The sequence below is a fragment of the Malania oleifera genome, chromosome 8, assembly GCF_029873635.1.
Source record: "Malania oleifera isolate guangnan ecotype guangnan chromosome 8, ASM2987363v1, whole genome shotgun sequence".
In the NCBI taxonomy this organism is placed as follows: Eukaryota; Viridiplantae; Streptophyta; class Magnoliopsida; order Santalales; family Ximeniaceae; genus Malania; species Malania oleifera.
In genome coordinates, this window is record NC_080424.1 from 8,776,373 (window position 1) to 8,785,375 (window position 9,003).

Consider the following 9,003-nt stretch of genomic DNA (forward strand, 5'->3'; position numbering starts at 1 on the left):
AACTCTTGATAGATCTTTCCCAAGCTAAGAATTCTTTCATGTAGACCTACCTTTTCCTAAAGCCCGTTTCTTTGAACTTCCATTCTTGTTGATGCAAGACTTGGCAACTGAATCACTCTAAAAATGAGCAGCGCAAGGCTATCCCAAGTATGAGAGTTATGTTACGTAATATTTAGCCCAAAGGCTAGATCGTCTTCTTAGGGAATGTAGTTTAATTCCAAACTTTGTGTAATACCAAAAGAAATTAAGAAAATAAAAGTTTGTTGAACATGGTTTAGATTCGGTTTTTGGGATGTTTGAGATTTTTGCAATGAAACTTAAACTCTAACATGAATAAAAATAACTAATTAAATGCTGGATTCAATGCCAAAATAATGAAAGAAAATAAACCCTGCAAACATTCAATTAAATAAAAATGCTAACTTTGAACACAAGTCCAAACAAGATTAAATTCACCACTAATCTTTAATGATAAAAACACCCAAATAACTATTTAAATTTCAACAAAGACTCAAAATAAGAAAAAACAAACTGAATAATGACCTAAACAAATATTAAAGATTCAATGTAAGGCTTTAAAAAGAACAATCTAAACTGAATAATTCAAACCAAAATAAAATTCCAACCACAACTTTTTATTAAACAAATAAACTAAAGAAAGGGAGTAGAAGAGAGAGAAAGATTCAATCTAAAACTAATTAAAAATATTTAAATAACAAGAAAATCAAACTAACTTATTAATAATGAAAATAGATCTAGCAATTGTTTAAGATTCAAATAAAAAATAAGGAGAGAATGAGAGAGAAGAGAGAGAGAGAGAGAGAGAGAGAGAGAAGAACAAGCTAGGAGGAGAGATTGGAGAGAGTAGAGAGAAAGTAGGAGATGCTCGGGTTCCCACAGGCAGCAAAGTTGTTACTGCTGCTGCTTCCTCTGCGCACCCTCCTGCTGCCTCTTGCCAAAGCAAAAAAAAAAAAAAACCCTACCTAAAACCTAAGCTGCTCCATACACCCCTCTCTAAAAAGCACCCTACAATAAATAAAAAAAAACACTAAGAAAACCTCCCCAAGCTGCCCTCTTCACGTGGTACCTCTCCGCTTCTCTTGCATGGCCGGGTCAAATCAAGCACATCCTCTCCTTTTTTTATTTTCTGTTCCAGCGCACACCCAGCTTAGCCAAACATGCACACAACCCATCCGTCAGCATAGGTCTTCATGGGTCTCTCTTCATGTGGCCAGGCCGGTTCAGCATGGGCTTCTTCACATCTTCATAGGTCTCTCTTCACGTGGCCATGGCCCAGCACGTGCCTCCTTTTATTGTTTGCATGGTTTCCTTTCAAGCCCATGTGCACAACTTCTTTGATGAAGCCCACGAGTCTTGCATGGCCAACCCTTCACAAGCCCACATGAATGCATGCCCTCTTCACATGGTCAGCTTCATGCACACGACTTCTTCACGAGCTCATTCACACACGCACACGACTTACGTGCATGGCTCACGGTCACGTTTTTTAATTTCAATTTTTAATTTCCAAAAATTGTCCTGCAAATATAAAATACCAAAAATCCATGAATTATCGAATATCAACCCAAATATTATAAATGGAGCTCAATGTTAAAATATGGGATATAATAGGCATTTAATTAAAATTATAGTCTTTAATACATGAATTTAAACGCCTAACTATGCATCTTTTGACGCGTAATTGGCAACTAAAAGTCCCATATGAAAAGTGGGAACTTCTTAAGGGAACAATCGCCCCTTAATTCCTTCCTCAACCACCTCAATTCTTTCAATTCAACTACTTTTCTTATGATTTTGACAAACTCTAAAATACTACTGAACCTCTATTTCTTCTTTATTGTATACCACTAGTAAGTCGTCTATATGTGATTTGAGGCTAAGCTAGAATTTTGGCTAAGTAGTGTGTATATCTAAGATGAGTGCAGAATGTGGGAAACAACACTAGGGAACTCAAAACTATATACAACAAAAAAATGGACAAAGTGATGTGAAGAAGAATGAAGATCCTGTCCCTACACTAGGTGGGTTTATCATTTGTAGGTTTTCTCTGAGGCTCTATGTAAGAACCCAAACCGTGATATACGAGTTTAAATAATTAAATGAGGGGTAAATTGGTAATTTAGTACGCTTCGTCAATGAAGTCAGAGTTCGTTGATGAAGTTCATATGTTGCTCATCAACGAAATTCAGAGGCTCATCGACGAGGAGATGCTGAGGGGTTTTGAAAAATTGGTAATATCAGGTTCGTCGACGAGCTGTCTATGTGGTCTCATCGACGAGGACGCCATTCGTCGATGAGGAGTGGCCGGGTCAAAGGGTTATAAATAGCTATTTTCATTACTTCTCAGCTAAGAAAACTCAAATTCTCTCTCTAGAAACTCAACCTACTCTCTATCTCTTTAGATTTCTTCGCCGTATGTAGCGGGAATCGTAGATCCGACATTACCACGAGGATTAGGGAAGGATTTTCTACAAGTTCTACATATTGGATTTTCGTTTCGAGCATTCTTAGGTTTTGGCCCAAAATAGAAGCAAGGCTCAATTTTCAGTTCTGATTTGGTAGTCATGTAGGTAACAGAGTTGTGAGCGAGTTTTGTATTGTGGGTTGTAGGTTTTGGAACTCGATTCATGGTTTAGGGGCCTTGGAGTTCGGGATTTGTCATTCGAGAAAAGGTAAGGGGATTTAGTTTATGTCATTTATTTTTGACATCGGACTCGGTAGAACTGTGGTTCACGGTCCTGTGTGTGTTTTGGTTACTCATTTGGGGAAATCTAACGGGTAAAATTGTGGATTTTTTATGTAACAGTTTTTGGAAAAAAAAAGGGTACTGGGCTGCATTCCCTGGTTTTGTTGGAAAACCTTTGGTATATTGTGTTATGTACTATGTTAGGGATGGTCGTGCCTTGATTTTATTAAACTGTGTACGTTTGAAAATTTATGATTTATGGATTACCAAATGGGTGTGGTTTGTTATGTTATATGAGCATGCATGGTTGTGTTTTAAAATGAAATGCAATAGGAACTGGGTTCCAAATTGTTCCAGGTACTGAAAGAGTGTCCGGCTCTATATCCGAGGGCATGTGTTTATCACCTGCCACATTGGCAAGAGTGTCCGGCTCTATATCTAAAGGCGTGAGCCTTACCAGCTGATCACCGAAGGGTGTGGATCCACCAGTTTGTACCGGTACGATGCCATGGGAGCCTGGGGTTCGCCATGTGCTGGGGACGCCATGTATCACGGGCCGACACCGGGTATCGCGGGTCGGCTTCAGGGCGAAGGGTGTGACGACACCGGGTTACTTGATCATGTGTGTGTGCGTGTATGCATTATTTTGAAACTGTTTTGTGAAAGTACTGGAATTGCATTTAACTGTGTATGTTTTGCTGTCATGATAACACTCAAATGCCACACACTGATATAACATGTATCTGCCCTTACTGAGAGGTGTCTCACCCTTGCTGTATGTACATATTTTTCAGGTCCTTCTAGTAACCGGAACTAGCGTCCTGGTGTTAGGAGTATAATGATCGGTGTACTGCTAGAGGTACTTGGGTAAGTACTAGGATTGTATCGGGTTGACTTTTGTGGTTATGGTTGTCACCCGGGCTGTGTTGTATATTTGTGAAGTTTGAATCCTTTGTATAGACTCTGGTATGATATAGATTGTGTATAGAAAGACTTATCTTTCATTGTGATTCTATTGTGTATGTGAATGTGTATAGGGTGCCTGGGAATCCCACGGGGTCGGACCCTCATTCATTGTACTGTATCTTGATTTTAGTGATACAGGGACAGGTTAGGTTATTCTTTTCACCCTTGGGTCCAATTATTGGGTTCGGGGCGTGACACTCTATCCTAAGGGAGGAAGTTAGAGTCAAATATGTGTGGTTAAAGCTCTATTTCCTATCAACAATTGGTCCCCAGAATGTCCTTTATCCTTACCCAATGGGCTTGGACATAGTACAAATTGAGTAAAGTGGTTCGCGCGCCCCCAAAAACCTTATTCAATGGGAGCTAACGGTATTGCACCCCTATCTATTCCTAAAGGATAAAGCCTAGGTAGGAGGCTCGTGAAAGTTTGTGTGCTCGTATAAATTTTTCAAGCCTATCCCATAATCCCAACATATCATCAGACCATGCACATGCTTATCCATTCATTCACAATATGCATATAAGAATTATACACATGCAAAATATTCACAAGTATGAAACAATTATCTAATTAAAATATGATAGAGTAATAAAAATACCATTAAATTCATATTTGGGATAATTCATAATTAATTAATGGCTCAACTCTCTAGGTTCCCAGTGAAGTCGCCAAGTTGTTGCAATGCCCCGGAGAAGGGTCCGGAATAATGAGAAATAGTAATAATAATATAAGTTAGATGAAGTCGCCACTGACATGTTATTTACCTAGGTGTAGTCAGTTCACCTAATTACTACTCTTTGATTGGTTTTCTAAACTAATCTTAGGCCAAGGAACCAGTAGTCTAGTCTGCTTTTACTAAAGTTATGATTGGGAGTTCAGTTATGCGAGAGGAAGGTACCAGCACCCCCTACACACCCTTTATGAATTGTACCTAATTAATTATGAATTATCCCTAAATTAAATAGAATGATCTTTAATTAACTCCCTTAAATAAATAAATAAATGAAATAAATAAATAAAAATTTAAAGAAAAAATGAAAAATAAAGTACGATTTAGAAATGTCTAATAAGACCTCAAAAAGAAGGGATCTTGTTAGATAAACTCCCCTTCAAAACTAATATAGGTGATGTTTGAAATACCTCTTTACCCTTTGTTTAATAATTGGAACGCACACGCATAAAAAGTAGAATATATACAGATAATAATAAAAAATAAGTTGAAGAAATTCATCTATCAAATCTGTTTCCCCCCCCCCCCCCCCCCAAAAAAAAAAAAAAACCATTTTCAAATATCGCTCGTACCATTTTCTCCAAATTTGAACCAAAACCTCTTCACAATGTAATCATTTTGCTCAAGATGGTATTCCTGATAACACAACCATATTTCCAATCCTCCACCATTTTCCAAAAGCATCTTTTTTCAATGCAAAGCATCAATACTATCATCCTGGAAAAAGCTATAATAATTTATGCTAAAAGTCCAATTGGATCAATGATGAAGAATTAAAAAATTTAAATTTAAAGGTAATCATTACAAAGAAAAATGAAATATTGGTACAAAAGGCCAACAATTGAAGGGATATTTTCAAGAGTTCATTATGATAGGAGAGGCACTTTGAATTTTATTAGCACCTAGAACTCATTCACTATTGCTTGTTGCTTTGTTAATGCCCAAGCTAATGTAACAAAACCACCTAAGGCACCCCTCTTTGGCCCATGAAATTAAAGAGAAGAACTTCAAATTCTAGGAACATAAAGGAAAACCCATGTCCTAACTTCAATTTTCCAGGAAAATTGAAGTTGGGACAAAAAGGGAAACACAAAAAGAAATACCTAATTTGAATTACAATTGGGATACTCCCCACAACTTACCTCTTGTAGCCGAAATGCCCAAATCTTGCATTTTTTTTTTTCAAAGAAATATAGCAGTAGAAACAGAAAACTTAGAACAAAAATGTAGTTAGTGAGCTAAACATTAAATATCACTCCACAAATGACTTAACGAGAAACTAACTCGAATTGCAATTGGGTTACTCCCCACAAATCATCTTTTGAAAATCAAACGCTCAAAGCTTGCATTTTTGTCAAAGAAATCTACTAGTAGGGAAATAAACCCAAAACAAAAATTCAACAAAAGAACAACATAGAGAGATTGGTCCATGGTTCATACCTTGAAAAAGATTGAAGAACAGAGAGAACTGCCATTTGAAGTCTGTCTTTAATGAAAAATTTGAGTGATCTTTCTCTACTACCACTCATTTTCACATCCACTTGTTAGCACTTATCATAGTAGATATCGAATGGCATTGGGATTTCAAGAATTTGGTGTGGCTTCGATGATTCTCATGAGTTCATTGTGGCTTCAAAAGTTAGATCTTTGCTTTAGGCAAACGACTTCAAATGACTTTAGTTGAATGGACTTGAGAGTGAGGATGTGTAATGACCAAAAAAAAATATTATTATTAATTAATTAATTTTTATTAAGAAAATTAATTAAATTAAGAAATTTGAGGATTGTGGGAATATATATATGTATATATATATATATATATATATATACTTAAATACATATAAGGATAAATTATATATATATATATATAAGTTTATATAAAAGCATATATAAAAGAATATAAAAGTATAAAGTAAGGGATAAAGGAAAAAAAAAAAAAAAGACTTAGTGCCTAAGCTTCCTGGAACAAACAAGAAGAGGAAAAGAAGAAAAAAAAAAAAAAAAAAACAAACTTCACGCGCAAAACAGGAAGGAAAGGGGAAAAAAAAAAAAAACTCTCACGCTCTCCACTCCTCTCTCTACGATTTTGCAGTGGATTCTCTCCCAATTGAAAATCCGAAAATACCACTGGACTCCATTTTCCGCCACCGACATTTCTACCGAAGTGGACTTGTCGTAGGAGCAACGTAGGCATATCTCCTCGGGTAAGGTAAATTTTCACTCTTACCTCAATTTGTCTTACATTTTAAGCCAAATTGATGATAGGACACCACCACGAGAATCTAGGAATGATTCTCTACAAGTCTAGCAGAATAGATTTCTCGTGGGGTCATTATAGGCATAGCCCAAAAAACTAGGATAAATGAGTTATTTATAAATTAATTGTTATTTAATTATTATAAATTAGGAAATGTTAAAATAATATTTTATTGGGGTTGATTTGATTGAATCAGGGTTCGGGTGAACGCTGCGGGTATAATTTTGGGAACTCTGCAGGCATGGTTCAGGAAATCAGGTAAGGGGGAATAAAATTATATTAGTATTTTATTAAGGTGAACTAGTTATTTACGAGTATATGAAATTTATTATTTATCTATACAATTTTTTTTAGAACAGCTTGAGTATTGGAATATGATGATTTTGTTTAAGGTTTATATTTGGGATAATTGCATATGATATTAAACTCGTGTGACATGTGAACAATTTTTCCTAATAAATTGAATATGAATTACTATGACATTTGGGTTTGCATGTGGGGATGTTTGGAATGATTATGACATGATGAATGAATTGTTATGTTTAACTCATGTGTGAAAATGTATTGATATGTTGGATTACTGTGTGAGAATGTGTTGATCTATTGGATACCTGTGTGGTAATGCATTGATACGTCTGTATGAACTAACTGGTGTGGTTATTCGTATGCATCTCAATATAACGTTGGCAGGAGGAGGTTGTTATATTGCCTAGATATAAATCATGATATGACGTTGGTAGGTTGAGGAGCTCGTCATACTGTCATTTATATGGGGTAGGACATTGGTAGGTCGTGGAGCTTGTTCTACTGATGTACTATAAGTAGGTCATGGGGATTGGATACTGATGAATAGTGGTGCTTGTGTGGGCCATGTGTCGCAGAAGCTAGAGTGGTGCTTGTGTGGGCCACGTTATATCTTGTGTAGATAATGGCGCCTGTGTGGGCCATGTTATGTATCGTGTGTGGATGGTGGCGCCTGTGTGGGTCATGTTATGTACCATGTGTGGGTAGTGGTGTTTGTGTGGGCCACATGTATATAAAAAGTACGTAGGTGCCTGTGTGGGCCACATATTGATATGTACGCAGTTACTCTGTGTGGGCCACGTACTGAGGACATTAGAAGACGAAGTATGAGATGCATGATTTCTGTGTGGATGTGTTGTGTGCACGTGAATTTAATTAAAACATAATAATAATGGTATAGCATATTGTGAATGCATATGTGTGCATGCGGTGAGGTAAACATACCACCGGGGGCTTGCTGAGAAAGGCGAGTGCTATGATAGGTAGTTTCTTGGTATCAGTGCAAATGGATGCTACTTGTATGGGCGGGTAGACATCCCGATTCCCGGAAACCTTCGCCTTTAAAATAATAAAGATGTGTGTACTGATGGCGAGATAATTCTTCACCTGAGGGCTTACTGAGTAAGGTGAGTGCTCTGGTAGATAGTTTTTAGTACCAGAGCAGAGGGAAGCTACTTGTATGGGCGGGTAATCTTCCCTATCCTCGGGAACTTTCGTCTGCATAAAAATTATGTACTTGTACATATTGGGTGTGTGTATAATATTAGATGTCAATGATGTCATTAATGATACGTTTTCTCAGTTGTTATTGATGTTATATAAGAAGCATTTTTATTTTGTTATATAAATATTAAAACTCATTTGTCACACACTGTGATAATTTATTCCACCCTTACTGAAAAGTGTCTCACTGTAGTGGGCTAATAACTTTTTAGGTTCTTTTGGAGATCGAGCTTGAAGGCCTAGGCTGGGTTTGTATTTGGTGGTTTCTTTTTGGGATATTGTGAGATACTGGTATATATATACATATATATATATATATATATATATTTGTATTGGGTTATGTTTTAAATACTAGTTGTGGATACAGATATCTGAATGTTGTAGTGCTCGTTTTTAGGTTGTTATATAGAACTCTGGTATTTATTTGAGGTTATTTATTTATGTTCCGCTGCGTGCATGTTAATTATGGTATCAGATACAGGTAATTGGAACACGTGGCATCCGAGCCCCACTTGGAGGGTTTGGGACATCACAGGATGGGCTTTATAGCAATGTCGAATGGCTTGATATGTTCAATGGCATCTAGAGGCGTCGTCCCTAATTTTTTGGTTTAAGCACATGGATGTGGGGTTTTCATTTGCCGCCCAAGAGGATTCATCCCCAATTTTACATTTTGGTCTTTTGGGAGACAACAAATTAATACAATTGTCCCCTTTTCATTGCCACCATAAGTCAACTTTTTATAGTGATGTGGATTATGAATGAGTTTTTGCATATATATTCATATACGAGAATCAACATATGTATAAATGGTA